Here is a 20,711-nt window from a genome sequence, read left to right as displayed (position 1 = left end):
AAATTGGTCCAGTGGTTAATTACCCTCAGTACTAATTCATGCCTTATTTCCAGTCTGAATTTGTCTAGCTTCCACTTCTAGCCATTGGATCATGTCATTGCTTTCTCTGCTAGATTGAAGAGCCCATTATCAAATATTTGTTCCCCATGTAAGTATTTATACCCTGTAATTCAGTCACCCCATAACCTTCTCTTTCTTAAACTAAATAGATTGAGCACCTTAAGTCTATGACTATAAGGCATGTTTTCTAATCCTTTAATCTGTCTCATGGCTCTTCTCTGAACCCTCTTCAATTTATCAGCATCATTCTTAAATTGTGGACACCAGAACTGGATACAGTATTTCAGCAGCACTTGCACTAGTGCCAAATATAGAGGTAAAACCCCCTCTCTATTCCTACTTGAGATTCCCATTTGTGCATCCAAGGATTGCATTAGCCCTTTTGACCACAGCTTTGCATGAGGAGCTCATGTTTAGCTGATTATCCACAACACCCAAATCCTTTTCAGAGCCACTGCTTCCCAGGATAGAGTTCCCCCATCCTGTAAGTATGGCCTATGTTCTTTGTTCCCAGATGTATACATGTACATTGAGCCATATTAAAATGCATATTTTTTTGCTTGTGCCCAGTTCACCTAGCTATCTGGATTATTCTGTATCGGTGACCTATCCTCTTCATTATTTACCACTCCCCCAATTTTTGTATCATCTGCAAATTTTATCAGTGATGATTTTGTTTTCTTCCAGGTCATTAATAAAAATGTTAAATGGTGTAGGGGCGAGAAACGATTCCTGGAGGACCCCACTAGAAAGAACCCACTCAGTGATGATTCCCTGTTTACAATTACACTTTGAGACCTATCGGCCTAGTTTTAACCCATTTAATATGTGTCATGTTAATTTTATATTCATTTTCAATCAAAATGTGCTCTACCAAATGAAATATCTTACACAACTCTAAGTATATTCCATCAACACTATTACCTTTATCAGCTAAAATTGTAATCTCACAAAAAATATCAAATTTCTTTGACAGGATCTATTTTTCATAAGCCCATGTTGATTGGCATTATTTATGCTACCCTCCTTTAATTCTTTATTAATTGAGTCCTGCATCAGTCACTCCATTATCTCGCTCAGGATGGAAGCCACCCTGATAGGTCTATAATTACTTGGGTCATCCCATTTACTCTTTTCAAATATTGGCACAATATTAGCTTTCTTCCAGTATTCTGGAACTTCCTCAGTGTTCCAAGAGTCATTGGAAGTCAACTATCCTACGAGCTCTTTAGCCATCTCTTTTCGAACTCTTGGATGTAATTCTCTGGGCCTGCGGATTTAAAAATGTCTAACTTTAGTAGCTGCTGTTTAACATCCTCCTGAGGTACTAGTGGAATGGAAAGAGTATTATCATCATTATGATATGACTACAACATCTGTTTTTTCCCCCAAATACAGAACAGAAATATTTATTGAACACTTCTGTCTTTTCTGCATTGTTATTGATAACTGTACTATATTCACCATGTTGGATGCAGCACTTTGAATCTGGAAATTGTTGTTTATAATATTAAGAAATCCCAAGGATGTTTTAGTACTGGTAGCATGAGACCTCCAGCATACATGAAATTGAAGTTCCCCATGATCATGCAGCTTTTTCCCCTAAATATGATAGGTTGGTGGATAAGGAGCCAGTCATCCTGTTCGCCAGTGTGATTTGGTGATCTGTACCAAACATCAACTAATACAGTCTTGTACTTTATCTGTTAGGACATTGATCCATAAGAATTCAAGATCATTTTCTTTCAAGTTATCAGTGACTTGAAACAGATAACACCATTTTTTACATAGAGCGCCACTCACTCTCCCTTTTTGCCCTCTCAATCCTTCCTAAATAAGTTATAACCATTGATTTTAACATTCCATTATATCAGTCTTCCCAGGTTTCAGTAATACCCACTAGATCAAATTTATACTAATAAATGAGCAATTCCCATGCCTTTTGTCTGTTGTTCAGGCTCCTAGCAATGATGTATAGGCAATTAAAGAATTTCTTCTCTTTGTATCCTTTGGTTCCTTGATAACCTTTGTTCTCAACATCTTGATTTTGCAACATCAACATTCTGATTCAATTTCTTTCCTCTTTTTACCCTCCCTTTTTGTTTTTAGTTTATTGCCTTTGTGACTACTCTAAGCTAGCATTTCCCTGAGGTGATTGGTTCCCCTTCTACAGAGGTGGAGGCCATCCAAACTGTACAGCTGCCTCTGCCCACAGAAGGTGGACCAATGTTCCACAAAACAAAAACCTTCCACCTGACACCACATTACCTAGTCGGTGGTTCACTTCCAGAATCTTCTTCCTTCACTCTTAGGACAGGAAGAATCTCAGAGAAGATTGTTTTGGGCACTGTTCTTCTTCAGTACACTTCTAAGTTCCCTGAAGTCATTTTTTATATGTGAGAGATTCCCTCAATAGATACTTAGTGTTGATGTGATCCATCAATGGATCATTGCTCATCAACTTCAGAAGCCTATACAATCTTAGAGTGACTTCTTGGTTTCTGGGCTTCCAGGAAGACAGCACCCCATCCTGTTTGTCCACCTGTCCCTTGTGTAATGTTCTTTTAATTTTTCTGAGTATTGAATCCTCAACAAGGATCATCTGTCTTCCTTGGATGGTTGGCAATCTCTTTGTGGACAAGCTTGACTTTCTTACAGCTTGGGCCAAGCTGCCATCCATGAGTGTGCCCTGTACATCCCGCTGGATCTTGCGAGATATCATCCACACCGAACACCTAGTATTGATTGGAACTTCTACTTGTGCAGAATTCTTCCTGGTCCTCTTCTCTCTGGTGGCCACAGCCTGCCCATCCTTGTTGGTCTCAAATCATGCAGAATACCTCCAGCTTGTTCTGTGTTGCTATGCACTGTTAAACACTTGTAGGATTGTATTCTGGAACTGGCTGCATTTCAGTGGCAGGTAAAGTGATTCCTATGTACTGTATATTTTATGGATCTTAGTTTATCATGACCTTTGGGATCTTTGGATGAAAGACATAATACAAGTGTAGTATACTGTTGTCCCTTGGCCAACTAATAACAGATGATGGGGCCTTGCAGGTCAGCTTCCTATTGAAGAAGGAATCAGTCATATGGAATTGGGTTATATTAGCACAAATTGCTTATTTTACACAGTATATACCAGTCCTAGAATGGAGGTGCTCACAAAGCGCACACAGACAATTCCCTCTTTCAGGAATCTCAATCCAAGCATAAATGCCCAGGTCAGAGGAAGCAACTATCCCACAAGAATGTCTCTAGTCAAAAAGATTAAGACACAGAACAAAATCTCTTGCTGCTTAACACAGCTCCCTCATCAACAAGTTACAGCACAAAACTAACAATAATACACCATGTCTCCAAGGAATGTATAGGGTTCTCGCGCTAAGAAAAAGAACTTGTAAGACTGTTATATTGTCATTTGGTGGCTCTTGCCATAACTATTTTATTATTATTACAGATAAATAAGCGTGCATTAGAACATGGAGACAATAAAATGAATTCTGATACAATAGGATCAAGATTTGAATCAACCCTCATTGTGCAAGCCATGTAAAATAATTTTTGTGAAATTTAAATTGAAGCCATACATAGATTTTGCCTATATTTACTCCTTCGTGATTTAGGAAAAAGAGAAGAAGAAGAAAATGGAAGTATATATTTGCTTCAGACTGTGCCATAACTCGAGTCTGCTGAAACTCAAAATGTCCAGTTTTGGGGAAATTTTGTTTCATTCCAATTTGGAACAAAATCAAATATTTTAAGATTTCCTGGGAATCAGAAACACCTACCCATATTTTCAAAACAAAATTTGCTCCCTTGCTGTTATGAATGGTGGGCAGCAGCAAAGTTAACAAAATCATGTCAATTTCAGTAAGACGGTGCCAGGGCTTCCATGGTCCTCAGCTCTGTGGAAATGTCATCCCCAGGCTTTCAGGCTTTTGGTTCCACGGCAGAGAGCCTGGAGTCCCCAACCGCAGTGTGGTCCACATGTAGGGCTTGTCCCTGGAAGAGCAGGCCCTGGAAGCCTGATCTCCCCAGCAGCCCACCAGGTGAGCTGTCAGGAAACTAGGAAGGTTTCATAGGGAAACTTGCCTGTGATTCATCAACCCTGATATAGTGCCTCAAATCATTTTAGTTTCGACAAATTGACATTTTCTGACAAAATGCTGTTTTATTGGAAAATTCCAGCCAGCTCTAGTCATAACTAGATATCCAGGTATTTCTAAAGTGCCGGGCACCATATTTCTTTAATTTGTATTTTATTATTTATTTTAATGTATTTATTTATTTCTGTTAGAACAGTTGGGAATCAGCTTACACACAATTCCTGCCCCAGTGAGCTTTACAACCTATACGTGTAATTATATCTAGTTGCTGACAGTAAAGAGTTAAAAAAAAGTAAGAAATAGATTGAGAAATCAACATGTCCTCTGTGTATTTCTCATTCAATTGATTGTCTCCTTAAATGAGCAAGGATCTTTAGACATCCTTCTCAAACTCTAAGGTCCCTATTATTACATTCTGTTTCATATATACATATTTAAGGCCCAGTGTCATTTCATAAATGAACATCATTTTTTCCCATAATTGACTTGAAATTGGCAACGGAGCCAATTTTATCTTAATTAAAAACTGAATTAAAACTCCTGTGTTCTGGCTCATCTTACTAATTACGTCACCACCAGTTGCCACTCTCCCCCAAATAGATATCTTAAACCTCTTGGCTTTAAGAAAGTTTAATATTTTTGTATTACTTGGAATATTTCTATTTATTTTTGTCTGAGTAACCTTATCCTTTCCTATTTTCATTTCAGTTTATTTCCTGTGCTCTTGTGGTCCTTTGTATACTAATATCTTAATGAATCATTTTTTATCCTTTTGGTTAGTTCTCTGTAACATTCTTTTTACCTTCTGTACAGAATACATTTTATAATTGCAAGGCTCATATCTGCTTACTGCTCCCTTGTATTCTGGATCATATAATCTTGGTTCATGGAACTAATAATGGTTTGAAGCATCCTTAATCTACTACATCCAAGGAAGCAGCCTTGAGAGAGCTCAACTCTTACATTTTGTTCTTCTAGTTGCTGACTACTGTTTGCGCTGAAGTAGCATCTAGAGTCCCATTGTGCAGATGCTGCTGTACAAAAACATAGGGTATGTCTACACTGCAAAAACTGATGTTTTTTAACTCACGTTAGCTAACCCAGGTTAAAATATCAATGCAGACATGACCATTCTGCTTTTAACTCAGATTAGCATTTTGAGTTAATTCCTATAGGGGAGCCTGGGGTTGAACTCACGTTGCTAAACTGAATAAGGGCAGGTCTACACGACTGCTTATGTCAATATAACTGACATTGTTCAGGGGTGTGAAAAAGCCAGCCCCCTGAGTGACAGACATGACACTGACCTAAGTGCCGATGTGGACTATGCTAAGTCAGCAGGAGATGCTCTCCCGCTGACACAGCTAATGCCTCTTGCGGAGGTGGAGTAATACGCCAACGGGAGAGCTCTCGCCTGTTAGCATAAAGCATCTTCAGCAGATGTGCTACAGCAGCGCAACCGCATTGGTGCAGCTGTGCCGACGTAGCACTTCTAGTGTAGACTAGCCCTCAAAGACATTCCCTATTTGACATAATTCATATTCATTATATATACAGCCCCTTTTCGGTTAGCTCTCATTGGCTATTCCTGAGTATTTTCTGACAGGTTGGACAGATAATTTTCACATTGGCTTGTTTGCAAACTGTTTTCTTTGACTAATGACAATTTGTGTCATTGTTTTGATCACCTAAGTCACTGACATATTGTTTCTTTTCTCTGACTTGATGACTGACCCATTATAAAACAGCAAATAATTTTCAGCCAAATAATCATTTGTGCTAAGATGTGGGAAACCCCTGTAATGTGCTAACACTTTCACTAATACCGAGCCGTCATCCAAATGCCTAGAAATAACAAATAATTATATACTTATTCATTTTGATTTATACCTCTAAACAAAGGAAAAAGTGCTCATCCCAAGCTCCGGTTGCCGTGGACCATTATTTAAAATATATAAATGAAGATTTCCCAGAACAGTTACCTCATGAAATATAGTGAACAGATCTCAGTGCTTTGATTTGCAAAAATATTCATGACTCAAAGGGGATTTGGGTGCTATTAAATAACTGAATTGTAAACCATCTTCTCTGCTCTATGGACATTCAATGAACAGCTGCCAGATTGGTCCACCTTTGGGTCCTGTACTAGTATGTCTGAATTCTGTAGAGCTGTTGCACAGTGAAGTTTGGAGTGTGAGAAAATTCACCCTTCAGCCCCTGTGTGTGCTTCTATGGTGTCCTAGGAGTGTTTATTTCATCTGAATTTCCCTCCCTTTTTTTTCTTCCCCTGAAAGGAAAACCTGTTTCTAACATGTAACTAAAAAATTAATTTGATTCCCTGAAAGGTTAAAGACTTCTAGTAATGATGACTTAAAATCTTTATTCCACATCAGAGTGTAAAGGTTAATGGTGCCTCTGAAGACCTTTCCCTCAGTGACTGGCCAATGGAAACTCCAGTAGCTGATTGGTGGCATTTTAGAGGAAGCTTTTAAGTGTTCATCGCATTAAGATTTGCCAGCAGCTGTAGTTGTCGACTGAGCCAAATGTTTCGGTGCGCACTATCAACTTGCACTTATTATTTCCTTAAGAGGCTTAACTGGAAGAATTCGCAAAAGCCCTGGAAAAACATTTTTGGCTGCCTGTTGCTTTCATGTGTTGTTCCCACAGAAACCCACCTCTTGTGAATGTGAATGATTCAGCTGCTTTTCCATGCTCTCTGTAATGGAAGCGATGGGAACGGAATCTCCACAGAGAGAACGCTGTAGGAGAAAGCATTGTAGATCACAGGAGTAAGAGGGCCCATCAAGAATCTACTTCGCTGCGTCTGCACTAGGATGGAGGAATTGGTTCAAATATGAGAAGGATCCACTCAAGCCTTGAATCTGATTCTTTTTTGGAAATTTGAAAAATTATTAATACTTGTTTAATAATTTGTTATGGTCACATGGCTCTGAACTTTTTGGTTGCAGCTGTCAGTGAAAGAGCCAAAACAGCACAGTATTTCTCACCAGAAGCAACACTTTGTTCTCATAACTTTTCAAGTACAGTTATATAGGTTTCAAAGCTTCCAATACACATCTGAAGCTTTAGCTGCTGGTTTATTTTTTTAATGTATTGTTAGTGTGCATGAAATATCATGGAATTAATTGCTTTAGAGACTGAAGTCTTCTACTTTTAGTGGCAAGAAAGTGGCTTATTCAATCTGACCCATTCAGACCTCTGCTGAGACTGCCTATGAAGTTGCCAATATGGCTCCATCCTGGCTTGGAGGGAAAATATTTAGTGGGGAGAATCTGAACCATAGGTGCTGGAACTAGGGGTGCTGCTGCACCCCCTCACTTGAAGTGGCTTCCATTATATACAGGGTTTACAGCTTGATTCCATACCTCTCAGCACCACCACTATACAAATTGTTCCAGCACCCCTGATCTGAACCTGAATCCTTCCTGTGCTTTCAGATGTTGTGTAGGGCACCAACAAAGCCCAAACCACCTCCCCCTCTGTCTATCCTGGGCCTCTCTTCGCATGTTCTGTATGTTAAGTCCCATACGTTTTCTGTATCAGAATAAAGTTCAGTTCGTTCAGGTGGCCCTTTTTGCATGTTCTTCCAGCTACCTATGTCTGCTATGGTAGACACACCGGCTTCATTCTTCACCTATGTCCCAAATATTTCCACCTTCTTTTCTGGATAACTTTAGAGATAAGAGGTGGTTGGATTAGCTGATGAATCTCAGCAAGTGTTATACATTCGTTCCATTCAATATTTAGTATTTTTGTAAGGCATTTGCTTTTGAAAGCATTTAAACACTTGTCTGTAGGGGGAAGAGTGTAGTTCAACCTTCATGGACATTCACTGCTCAAAGAGGGTGAAAACTAATGCCAGTTTTAATAATGTAGAGATCTTGCAGTAACAGGCCCTGACCACCGCTCCTTTCATCAAAGAGCCATCATATGTGAACAGTTTTTGTTCACTACCAACTCTTTGCAGGATTAAAAGAAGTGATCTAGAGGTAAGGCACCTCCCTCCCCTGTAACTGTCTGGTCTCTCACTATAGGGTGCTTTTCCCAAATGAATGAAAGCTTTTGCAGTTCTGCCCATTCCTAGACATACATTATATTTCAGGACAAGATCTCCTGCTTGCTCATTCCATTTTCACCAGAAATCTCTGTACCTGATCCACAGAGTCATCGATGATATTGAATTATTAAAAGTCCTGTTTGTTTAGTGTTTGCTTTCCCATAGGTTTTTATATTGGATTTCTGGCTCAGACCTTGAAACTCTGTGGTTATTTTCCCTTTGTGGTATAAAACAAGAGATGTTCCCATGAAGGTCACAAGTAAGTGTAAGGCTGCTCATAAAGAGTGACTGGGCAGAAGAAGAATAGCTGCAGTCTCTTCTGGCTGGTAATTCACTCAGCCTGATTATTCACCCACATAGAAGGGTCACCAGGCCTTTTTCTAAATGGCTATATTCACGATGATCGACTTCATAGGTTCTCTCGTGCTCTTCACAGAATGTGAAGTATCACAGGAGTTTTCCCTGCTTTGAGCTTGCTGCAATGTTGAACCCATATGCTCAAGAGTGGAGAGTAGGGGGAGGGATGTAGGGATGAGTGAACCAGTTTGGATGAGGAGAGAGCCAGCCCAGACTGAACCTTAGGCCATTTCAGAAGTTTAAAAATGTTTGGTTTCATTTGCCTGCATCCTTTCGCTTTCCCAGATCTTTGCAATTCATAGTTTCATCTGGTAGTGGAAGTATTAAGATACATTGGGTGAGGGGTAGGCATGGGGTATTTTTGATCCCAACTGAACGACAAACTACTAGAACACTGCCATGTCTTTTGCTGACCTATGAGCACGCTCTGTTGTTCACAAGTGCATGTGCACTCATGCTGTCACACTGACCCATTGGCTCTGTGGTGTGCTCTCTGGCCTCTTACATTTGTATTCTCCCACACAAGCTCTCTCTGGCTCACTTGCTCTCCTGTGCTTTTGCTCTTGCTTTCTCCCTGGCTCATGTTCTTTGACTCACTTGCTCTCTCACACACTTTCTAGCTTGTGTGTGATCTGCCATTCTATTCTCTGATGTCCCAATCACAGAGACCCAGACAAATTTCAGTTAAGCAAACACTTGGATGTTTAACCAAAGCTTTGAAACTCAAGGACGTTGAGTTTTGTCCTTTATTAGTGGCTATAAAAAAATCTGCAAAATTCAAGCCTAAATCTCTGAGATAAACCATGCCCATAGCAGCAAGCTGAGTCTGAAGGGTGTGTCTCTGGGGAGATGCCAAAGGCTGCAAGATAATTCATTACAAACTTGGCACATTTAACAATGAAAGTGGGTCTTCCATTTTGAGATTAATTTGAGAGAGAGGAGCAAGGATTGAATCATTTAGACTGAAATTTTAATAATAATCCATAGCATTTTCAAAGGGCTGCACAAATAGGATGGATCATGGAGAAGGGGCAAAGAATAGATTATTTTAATAAATTGTGCTAATCTGCATTTGTATTACTGTGTCAACTGCCCAGTGTACAGGGGGTTGATTTTATTTGGAGTAGCGAGTACATAGCTCAAGAATAAAGATTCAAGAGGTGGCTATTGCAGAACCTTCAGTACCATTTATCCAGAAATATCAATAATTCAACATGGTGCATGAAAGAATGAAGCAGTGGAGGTGAAGTGCTTTGATCAAAGGAGTTACCTCTAATAACGATATTGTACTTTTCATCTTCCAAGTGCTGTGTAGTCATTAACTAATTAAGCTATTGATCTAGCATCTACTCAGCAGGGTACCTGGCAGCTGTTCCTCATGGCACCACTGCAGGGAATCAAAGGGTCCTTCTAAGGGGGAAATTCTCATCCCTTGTGTGGAGCTAGAGTAAGTGGATTTGCATGGAAGTACAATGCAGGGGTATTGTGTGAATATGGGATCCGCCCCTCCCATACCAGAGACAAGGCAACTGCACAGACAAATCGCTACATTTACTACATCCGCCCTGGCCTGTAATAGCTGTGATGTTCATAGACTCCACTGCTCGCCCTTCTGATCCCCCACCTTTGCAGACAATCACTGTGGAGTTTGGATATGCTGTGTGTTGAGAGCTTCAAACAGTCATCCCAAAAATGGAATGACACAGTCTGTCAGAAGAGGCATAAAACTAGATCCTCCCTAAGATATGATAATTTATGAGAATTAAAGATCCCGTGCCAGTTTTGGTAGAGCTCAGGCCTTTACAGCCCTGGTTTTCTGGCCAAATTACAGGTTGGGAAATCATCTTCTCCCTCCCTGAATTTCCCCATTTCTGTTTCACTACTTGACCTAAGTGCTATGTAGTGTTGCTGTGCTCTGTTAATAGGGTTACCACCTATCCAGGTTTTCCCAGGATCATCCCTTTTTTGAGATAGCCGTGCCATGAAATCTGTAAGGGTGCTCAGCACACACTGCCAGCTGTCCAGTTTTATGAGCTCCAGATCATCCTGGATGATGTCTTTTTTTTGTACCTCACAGGTGGTAACCCTATCTGTTAATAACTGTTACATTTCATCCCAGAGGTGGCTGCATTACACTGGGAAGTTAAGTTTTACCAGTGCAACCTGATGAAGGTAACCAAACTTCATTGAACCAGAGTTTAGGTCAACCAGAGTTTAGGTCAACCTCAGTTTACCATCTACCTACTCTGTATATAATGTGTATATTGTGTGTTGATTTAGCCAGAATCCCTCAAGGGAAGAATTTCCCTGTATCTCAGTACAGCCAGCTTCATTATTCTCTGTATAATACTTCCTGTTAAGGAGCTTAGATATCTGATTGAACCAAAATTTCCAAGGCCACTTTTTGAATTGACATGGTCTACATTGGTAAGCATGAAATGTAATATTCATAAGTTACAGAGGTTCATGATTTCTCTGGATGTGATGATGTGACTATTAACATGGGACATTGCCTGCTGGAGACAGCTATTTCACATCCACTAACCTCTCTGTGTCTATATATTTCCCTACTGTATTTTCCACTGCATGCATCCAATGAAGTGGGTTTTAGCCCACAAAAGCTTATACCCAAATAAATTTGTTAGTCTCTAAGGTGCCACAAGTACTCCTCGTTCTTTTTGCTGATACAGACTAACACGGCTACCACTCTGAAACCCTTCAAGATACCAACCCTTATGAGGAAGCAGGAAGTCAAAATCTTCTTAGGAACAGCCAAATGCAGTACTAGAGTAGCTGATTTCTTTTGCAATCCACAGAAAGAGGGTTTGTTCATCTTTACAAAGCAGAAATAAAAATCTGGAAAATTGAATCAGAAAACAACCCACTGCCACCAAAGCACTTGCTATCTGTTTGCTTTGAATATGTGAAGGGCCTTGCTCTTTTCATTATTATCCATAAAGATCGCTCTATTCCCCACAGCTCATGGGTTTTCAGCAGCACTGAATGCCTAGGGCTTGTGCTCCCAATGCCGTAATTGAAACAGCTGTTCTACTTCCTAAATCCTTTATTCATTCACCTTTCAAAATGTTGATGGATCTGTTGTGTGCTCTGGGGTCTTTCTGCAGATGTGATTCTCAAACACAGCCACTTGCTGCACAATAGACCAGGGGAATTTGGTCTATTGTGGTTTTAAATGTGTTATACTATTTAAAAAAGAAAAACCCAAAATGCTGTTCTTAAACCAGAAAGTTCCTCTTTATGCACTTTGGGAGAAACTCACACCACCCAGAAAACCTGAAGGCCTGGTTCTCCATTGCCTTGCATCATCTGCTGTCATTTACACTAGTGCAAAGTGGGTGTAAAATGGTACTAGATTAGACGAGTAGCATTTTACACTCACTTTGCATAGATGTAAATGATTGTACAAGGTTCAGCGCTGGATGTAGGTGGAGCAGAGGAGTTGAGGAGGTAAAAATCTGCCTAACACAGGGTCAGGCTGTGTGGCTGTTATGCAGGCCCCTTGTTCCCCTGCCTGCTCCTCTACAGCTTATGACTGGGAACAGAGGCTGTAGCTCCACACTGCTATTTGCACAGGGCTTTGGGGCCCCTTGTTCCTCCTTCCTCTGAATTACTCTCGGTTGGGGACACTGACATGAAGACCTTTCAGCTACAAATAGCGGTGAGACCTTCCCTCTGCTGAGTGTTTTGATCAAGGTACAATACCTTTCATTAACCCTGTCCCAAGGTCACACAATGAGTCAAGAGATCTACATTAGAAGCTGAGATCTTCTCTACATCAGAGATCAATGGAATACCTCTCAGTTGATTGAAACACACCTTTCATTCACATGAAAAAAACCCTTCCATTGATTGTCAAGGAGGCTACAATCCATGGCAGGTACCCTGATAACTTGCAGAGGTAAATCATCAACTGACTGAGTGCCAGTGTGTACGTATCCTACTGGCATAAATGGAGCAGTCAACTCCCTCAGCTGGTGAACATCAGTCTCAGAAGTCCTCAGCCAGCCAACTGTCCTCACTACCCCCATAACCCTTACCATTAAACCCACCCTAGTCATTGTTCCCCTGCCTGCTGGCGATTGCTGGCTGCAGATAACAATTTGACCATCATATGGTGATAGCTACATGCACTGTAATCTGTGTAAGGCAGCCCTGGAATGGACACAAGGCAAAATCCTAATCCAGTTGCAGGTGGCTGATGTGGATGCACTATTGGTGCTTCTATGAGTGCAAAACAATCAGTCCAGTGCTCTGATGTGGATATGGCCTATGGGCCTTTTTGTTCCTTGCCCTTTCCTCAAACCACCACACCCTGCAGACTCAGTCAACATAAATCTCCTTATGATTGTGGCTCAGGCTCTGAAGCCAAGGGGCGGGGTGGGGGAGCTGAAACTTCAAAGTGCTGTCTATATACCTAGTGGTATTTCTCAGCACAGAATATCCATCCAAAATGTATTCGGATTGGTGCGGAGGCTGCTGAACTTTCCATCATCTAGGAATTGCTAACAAGCTGAAAATGCATGAAACCTTTGAGCTGGGCAGAGGCAAGGGCTACTGTGAGCCATAGGTGAATTTTTATTCAGCAGTATTGATTGTTCTTCCTGGCAGACTCAGAAACTGAGCGCTTTGTGGTTATGTTTGTTAAGGAAAAGTAGAGGTCAGCGTGAGACTTTGAGAGTCAATATAAATCTTAATAGTGATGAAAAAGGCAAAACCCCACTATGTACTGAGCAAGCAATGTGTGGGGGATAAGGTGGGGGAGCTGCAGAGATTAAGATGTGTTTCAGTTCAGACTAGAGCAGAGGTGGGCAAACTACGGCCCGCAGGACCCTCCTGCCCGGCCCCTGAGCCCCTGGCCCGGGAGGCTAGCCCCTGCCCCTCCTCCCCCACAGCCTCAGCTTACTGAGCCGCCAGCACAATGCTCTGGGCGGGGGGGCTTCGAACTCCTGGGGCAGCGCAGCTGCAGAGCCTGGCCTGACCCGGTGCTCTGTGCTGCGTGGTGGCGTGGCTGGCTCCAGCCAGGCGGCGCGGCTGTAGTGCCACCAGCCACCGGTGCTCCAGGCAGCGTGGTAAGGGGGCAGGGAGAAGGGGGGTTGGATAGAGGGCAGGGGAGTTCGCGTTGGTGGTCAGGAGGCGGGGGTGTGGATAGGGGTCAGGGCAGTCAGAGGTGGGGAACGGGTTGAATGGGGGCAGGAGTCCTGGGGGGGGCAGTCAGGAAGGAGAGGAGGGGTTGGATGGGAGGTGGGGAGCAGGGGTTCTGGGGGCAGTTAGTGGACAGGGAGAAGGGGTGGTTGGATGGGGCAGGGGTCCCTGGCGGGGGGCAGTCAGGAATGAGAGGCGGGGTTGGATGGGGTGGCAGGGGGCAGTCGGGGCAGGGGTTCCGGGGGCGGTCAGGGGACAGGGAGCAGGAGGATGGATGGGGCAGAGGTCCTGGGGGGAGGGGAGCCCGTCAGGGAACAGGGGGGATTGGATGGGGCAGGAGTCGGGGGGGGAGAGGTGTCGGGGCGAGAAGCGGGGGGGTCAGATAGGGGGTGGGGCCAGGCCATGCCTGGCTATTTGGGGAGGCACAGCCTCCCCTGACCGGCCCTCCATACAATTTCCAAAACCCGATGTGGCCCTCAGGCCAAAAAGTTTGCCTGCCCCTCGACTAGAGCATCCAGGTAGCTTTATGCTGGAGGGGAGCAATAAGGTAGAGAATCTTACCTGCAAGGAAGCAATTCTGGGAAATAGTAAACAAAAGTATCCTAGTGATAACATGAAGGGGCTGATAAATGTCAGGAAATTCACAGTTGAAGCTGTTTGTCTGTCTTTCTATCACCCTTAGTTAAGCCAGTAGCACATGCTGCATGATGTTATGTAGTGGTGCAAGAAGAATTCATTTCTCACTGGTACGCTGCACCAGCTAAAGAGGAGGGCACGTGACCTCTCATGTGACCCCAGCCCGGGACCCTGCACTCTCCCTCTCCCCTCCCCATGATCCATCCCATGTTACCTGGGTGGAGGGGAGGAGGGTGTGCTCTGTCCTCCTCCTGCTGTGCCAGACTTCTGAACCACAGGGCTCTCCAGAACCGCAGCAGCGAAAGGACCAGAACGTGGGGGCACCGGGTGGCCCCACGCCAGCAGCTGCTTTCAGCGCAGCTGTACTACGTCCAGCCCTGTCCTCCTGCGGGGCTGCTGAACAGACTCCAGACAGGACTCAGAAGACTCAGCAGTGTGGGAAGGCTGGGGGTGATACAGCCGCACTGGAGGAGCTGCCGGTATGGGGTCACCCAGTGGCCCCACATTCTGCTCCTCCCGTGTCTTTCTGGAATGGCATGCCGGGCATAAATAGCTTACTGGTACAGCATACCAGACCATACTGCCCTACTTGCACCACTCATGTTCTGGATCTCTGCGACACCTTCCATCCCAGGAGCTCGAAGCACTTCATTGCTATGCAGACAAACCGTTCCACTGAAGCACTCAAAATAGGGTTTGAGTGGGAATTAAAATGTTGCCTAGCCTTTTTGCTGGCCCTCTGCACAGGAGTGAATTTCACCCATCAGTGAATAACCGTTAGGATATGTCTACACAGCATTTTAGAGAGAGCCTCCCAGCCTGGTCAACAGACTTGGGCTAGCAGGACTCACGCTAGTGCTCTAAAAAGAGCTGTATAGATAGGGCTTTGAAATTGCATCTTGGTTTCAGTCTGAAGCCAAGGGGTGTGGGGGCTGAAACTTCAAAGTGCTGTCTGTAGAGCTATTGTTTAGAGCGCTAGCGTGAACCTTGCTAACCTATCTCTATTGACCCAGGCTGGGAGGCTCACTCCAACTGCTGTATCGACAAACCCTTACAATACCCACGTACAGTAAGTAGTTTGTATTATCCCCATTTTACAGATGGGGAAGCCGAGGTACAGAGAGGTGATATGATTTGTTTAAAGTCACGCAGACAGGCAGTAGCAGAGCCCCCTTATCCCACTTCTCCCTGCACCCTGAGTAAGGGGCAGAGGATGGGTGTCTTCATCCCTCCTACTTACTGGCTAGTGCTGCTGAACTGGCATAGGGTGTGTTGTGTTGTACTTTGTTGCTGGTATAGGCTAGCTTGCCATCCCCCGCCAACCAGGACTCAGAAGTATCTCTGTAATCACGGTGCCTTCTGGGGATACTCCTGGGATAGTGCAACTTATTCACCATCCTTTCTTCAGGTCTGTACCTAAAGACACAAACTATCCCAATGAGTGTGTTCGGTTGTGTGTTGTAAGTACTGCGGTAATAATAAAGGATTTATTACAAATGAAAAAGAACTAGATGTAATACTGAGGGGGAAATAGTGTTGATGGAATAACTATATTGAGGGTATGCATGAATGGAAATGGTTTGGTTTAGCATTAAACACTAAGGACAATCGTAACCTTTTAATGTTATTTTAAAATCGCCATCCAAACAACCTTCAATTTCAGCTGCAATATTAACCTGAGGGAATGAGCCTCTTAGTTCAGACATCTTTATATCTGACTTTCATTGGCCAATAAATGGCACTTTCACATCTTGGGAGTCTGTTTTCAGGGCATAGTACTAGTTAGGGGTTATATTGTTTACTCTGAAAACAGTGTGCAGAGCAAGTATTGACTAAAAAATATGGGACCAAACCAAAACCCCAGATCCAAGTACTCAGACTCAGGGGAAAGACAGATCTCAGATTTGTGGGTAGGACACATCTCAAATATTTGGCCCAAATTTTCAAAAGTGGCCACTAATTTTGACTGCCTTCTGTTTTTTGGATATGCAACTTGAGGTTCCTTGAGGCTGCATTTTAGAAGCATCCAGAATTCCAAATGAAGTCAACACAACCGGAACAGTGCCTTGAACAATCAAACCCATCACGTTTCATATTAAGCACTCAGAAATTGAGGCACTAAAAACCAATAGCCATTTTTCAATTTGGGCCTAAAATATTTAGTCTTGTCATCACAAATATTCTCACGGCCAGTTACAAGAACATTATCTCCTGTGAAGAATAGATGCTACAGAGAGCCTCGCATGCTCTCTCTGCATTTAATTTGGAATCTGAATCCAAATTTCAGTTTTTCTGGGTGGCCTTGTCTAATCTCCAGTGTACCTATTGCTATGGTGAGTCAGTGTTGACTTCCCTAGCTCTACCTCTTAAATAAGTCACTGGGACATTTTATACAATCATTTCTCTCATCTCCTTCCCCCCCCCAAAAAAAAATATTAATAGAATTTCAGGGTTGGAAGGGACCTCAGGAGGTCATCTAGTCCAACCCCCTGCTCAAAGCAGGACCAATCCCCAACTAAATCATCCCAGCCAGGGCTTTGTCAAGCCTGACCTTAAAAACCTCTAAGGAAGGAGATTCCACCGCCTCCCTAGGTAACCCATTCCAGTGCTTCACCACCCTCCTAGTGAAAAAGTTTTTCCTAATATCCAACTTAAACCTCCCCCACTGCAACTTGAGACCATTACTCCTTGTTCTGTCATCAGGTACCACTGAGAACAGTCTAGATCCATCCTCTTTGGAACCCCCTTTCAGGTAGTTGAAAGCAGCTATCAAATCCCCCCTCATTCTTCTCTTCTGCAGACTAAACAATCCCAGATCCCTCAGCCTCTCCTCATAATTGAAGTATTGTTCCTATAAAATATGTAATACAAACAAAAGTCATCTATAACAGGATAGATAACATGGTTTCTACATAAGTAAGAAGATGCACAGCTTTCCAAGCCATCACCCTCACTTCATTCAAAGGCATGCTAAAGACTAAGTTGTGCCCCAAAGCCTGCAAAAACTAAATAAATTCAATTAAAAAAAGAAAACTGTTTGTTCGTTACTAAATACACATCCTCCACGCACCACCAGGCCTCTCTTGTCGGTGCTTACCCTCACTTTGCATCATATCTACATTCTAAATTGTGAGGGACTTTGTCTAACTTATTTATTCTTTGTACCACACCTCACATATACCTGAGCATGATACAAATAATAATTGGTAGAAGGTGCTTCTTCAGATCATAAGAAGAGCCAATGTGTTGTAACTATTGTGATGCTCTGTACCTCAGGGGAACACCCTATACCCCCGTGTTCATATTTATGAAATGATTATGTGGTATCCAATGCAAAGTTTGTCATGTCGGGTGTCTTCGGAAGGCTCATGATGTACTGAGCATTGTTGTTATAGTGGTGTTATAGGTTATAATTTCATGTATATGGGTTATGAGACTGAAAATGTATCCTCATGGCTTAAAGCAAGCCTAGACAAAAACTCTCCAAGAGCAGAGAGGCAGTTCACACCTCATCAGGGCAGGTATGGGACAAACTCAACCCAGCCTCACAGGAACAAAGGACACTGGCCTAAGCAGCAACAGAAGAATCTGTTAGACTCTCGAGGGAGTCACCCCCCTTCCTTTGGTCAGTTTGGAACTGTGATGAGGTAATGCTCACCTGACTCTGAAAGGGGGGGGCAAAGCCAAGAGGGAAGAAAGGACATGATAAAAGGGAGAGACATTTGCCATACTCTTCCTCTCTCTTCCACCTACATCTACAGACACCACAGCAAGCGACTGAAGCACTGATTAAAGGGGAGAGCCTGGCTGAAAGGCAACCAGCCAGCCTGTGGTGAGAAACATCTAAGTTTGTAAGGGCACTGAAAGTATTAAGATCAGTTTAGAATGTTTTGTTTTTATTTCATTTGACTAAATCTGACTTGTTATGCTTAGATTTTAAGTGATTATAAGTCAATCTTTATAGTTAATAAATCGGTTTGTTTATTCTACCTGAAGCAGTGTGTTTGGTTTGAAGCGTGTCAGAGGCTCCCCCTGGGATAACAAGCCTGGTACATATCAATTTCTTTGTTAAATTGACAAACTCATATAAGCTTGTAGTGTCCAGCGGGTATAACTGGACACTGGAAGACGGAGGTTCCTAGGATTGTGTCTGGGACCGGAGACATTGGCTAGTGTCATTCAGTTGCAAGTAGCTGGGAGCAGCTTACATGCTAGAGGCTGTGCGTGAACAGCCCAGGAGTGGGGTTCTCACAGCAGAGCAGGGTAAGGCTGGCTCCCAGAGTCAAGGATTGGAGTGACCTAGCAGATCACTGGTCCAGATAACACTAGAGGGGAACGTCACAACTATCCAGTGGGAGATATCTAAAGTAATGGGTCTGGCAGGGATGGCATCAGATGGTAACGACTTTGTCAAGAGTTCTTTACAGATCTGGACTGGATTTCAGTGAGTCATCTGGAGATGAACGACTCTCTGTCCTCTTATTCATTCTCTGAGCCAACCAGTTCTCCGCTTAATCACTGATCCAATTCATTGATATATTGTTCTGAAACCTACATTATTAAACCCACTAACCTCTGCACACTAATGTATCCGAAGGGATATCAAAGTAGGTATGTGCAGTATCTATTCTCTGACGCAAAACCTTCACTCTCATTCATTCAGCTTTCCAGCATTAAAATATTTTATTATAATGTTTGGCCCATAAACTCTGAGCTAATGTGACCTTTAAACTCCCCTTTAGCCCCAGTCTGAAATTTCACCTCTGCACTCAGTAATAACAATTGCTTTTAATTGGTCATCCAGATGCTGCGTGAGTTCAATTATTTCAAAATAGCCTTGCCATTGGTCTTCTCTTCTGGAAGTCTGACTCATGTTACTCCATTCTGAAGCCTTGATATTGGCTTTTGGTCCATGTCTGTAATGAAAGCAAGATTGTTTTTGACATCAATGGAAATAAGACTCTGTTAGATTCTTGGACAGTGTGTGATATCCTTTAACGTAGGGAACACTCTGTAATACACCCTGCAATATCTATCCAAACTAACTGCTAATGAGGAAAAAATGGCTTGTATGGGAACATAGTCCCATTTCCTTGTTCTGTCTAGGAAGATAGGGAAGGCTGTTTCTGCTCATACTTTGCATAACCTTGGTTCTAAGTTATTCTTTGTAGAGGAACATAGGAATTTATAGACTGGATAAGGCCAGTAGCCAATCTAGTCCAGGGTCCTGCTAGTGGCTAATGTATGATAAATCAGAGGAAAATATAACTCCTGCCAAAAATGCTCCTAGAAAGTTGTGCGATGCTGTCCATTAGTTTGAGGGGATGGAATTTTTTTCTGCCACCACAAAGGCAATTAAATTATTCCCTGAAGCATGAAATTTAATTACCCTTATCCAAGGCATCATGGTTAAGGGTCTTAAGCATAGGACTAGGAATTGTGAATTCCTGAATAGTAATCCCAGCTTTGCCATCAACCTTTCTATGCCTCAGTTTCTCCACATGTAAATTGAGGATAATACATAGGGAAGTTGTCAGGAATCATTGGCTGATGTCTGTACAGTGCTCTGAAGATGGAAGAGTTTATATAAATGCTAAATGTGGCTATAGTAGTCTTAGCTTATATACTGCCAGCAATTTGTTGCTGTCTGTTTACAGCATTCAATTTAATCTCTGTGTTTCATTAAAGCAAATATAATCAGGCTTATGTGTAAATGGGAGGACGTGTGCAAGAGGAGATGGAGCTGAAGAGCCCTCATGCATTAGAGAAACACACTAAAATCTCATGAATTTGAAAAAATTAATATATTTTCTCATAACCAAGGAAGGAGGCAATCACACTTGGCCAACAAAATACATTTGCTAGACATGCAATACATTTGCTAGTACAGCACAATATTGAATTTGTATAAACTGGAATGCTCAGAGACAAAGACCTTGTAAGGGAGTCTTAAAGTATTCCTCAAGGACATTTTTTTAGAAATACCTGCCCTTTAGTGAAATCTGTTCCATTCCAATGGGACCAAACTATTTTCTTGAAAGTCAGTTTGTTCATCATCCGAACAGCCACTATTATCTTCATCCGTATCCCTCTGACCTCTCATCCTCTCCCTGATTTGTCTTTTCCTGTTATTCTCATCTTAACTCCAGATCTGATTCACCTCCGATTGAAGTCCATTAAAATATTCCCATTTACTTCAATGTGAGTTAAACTCTGCGGCGCTATTTCTTCAGTTACTCATGTGATTAAGTCTCTGCAGTACTGAGGCCATAGTTTGTAAGCTCTCCAGAGCAAGGAGACTGTTTTGT

The 20,711-nt window shown here is 42.6% G+C and overlaps 1 protein-coding gene across 3 annotated transcripts in view; it reads left to right on the top strand.

The window, feature by feature from the left end:
* The window catches only part of ALK (ALK receptor tyrosine kinase), a 587,230-nt gene that overhangs the window by 347,621 nt on the left and 218,898 nt on the right, over window positions 1–20,711 (top strand). The gene's annotated exons all lie outside the window — the stretch shown is intronic.

The sequence above is a fragment of the Chrysemys picta genome, chromosome 3 (assembly GCF_011386835.1).
Source record: "Chrysemys picta bellii isolate R12L10 chromosome 3, ASM1138683v2, whole genome shotgun sequence".
Classification (NCBI taxonomy): Eukaryota; Metazoa; Chordata; order Testudines; family Emydidae; genus Chrysemys; species Chrysemys picta.
This window is presented reverse-complemented; position numbering and strand designations above follow the sequence as displayed.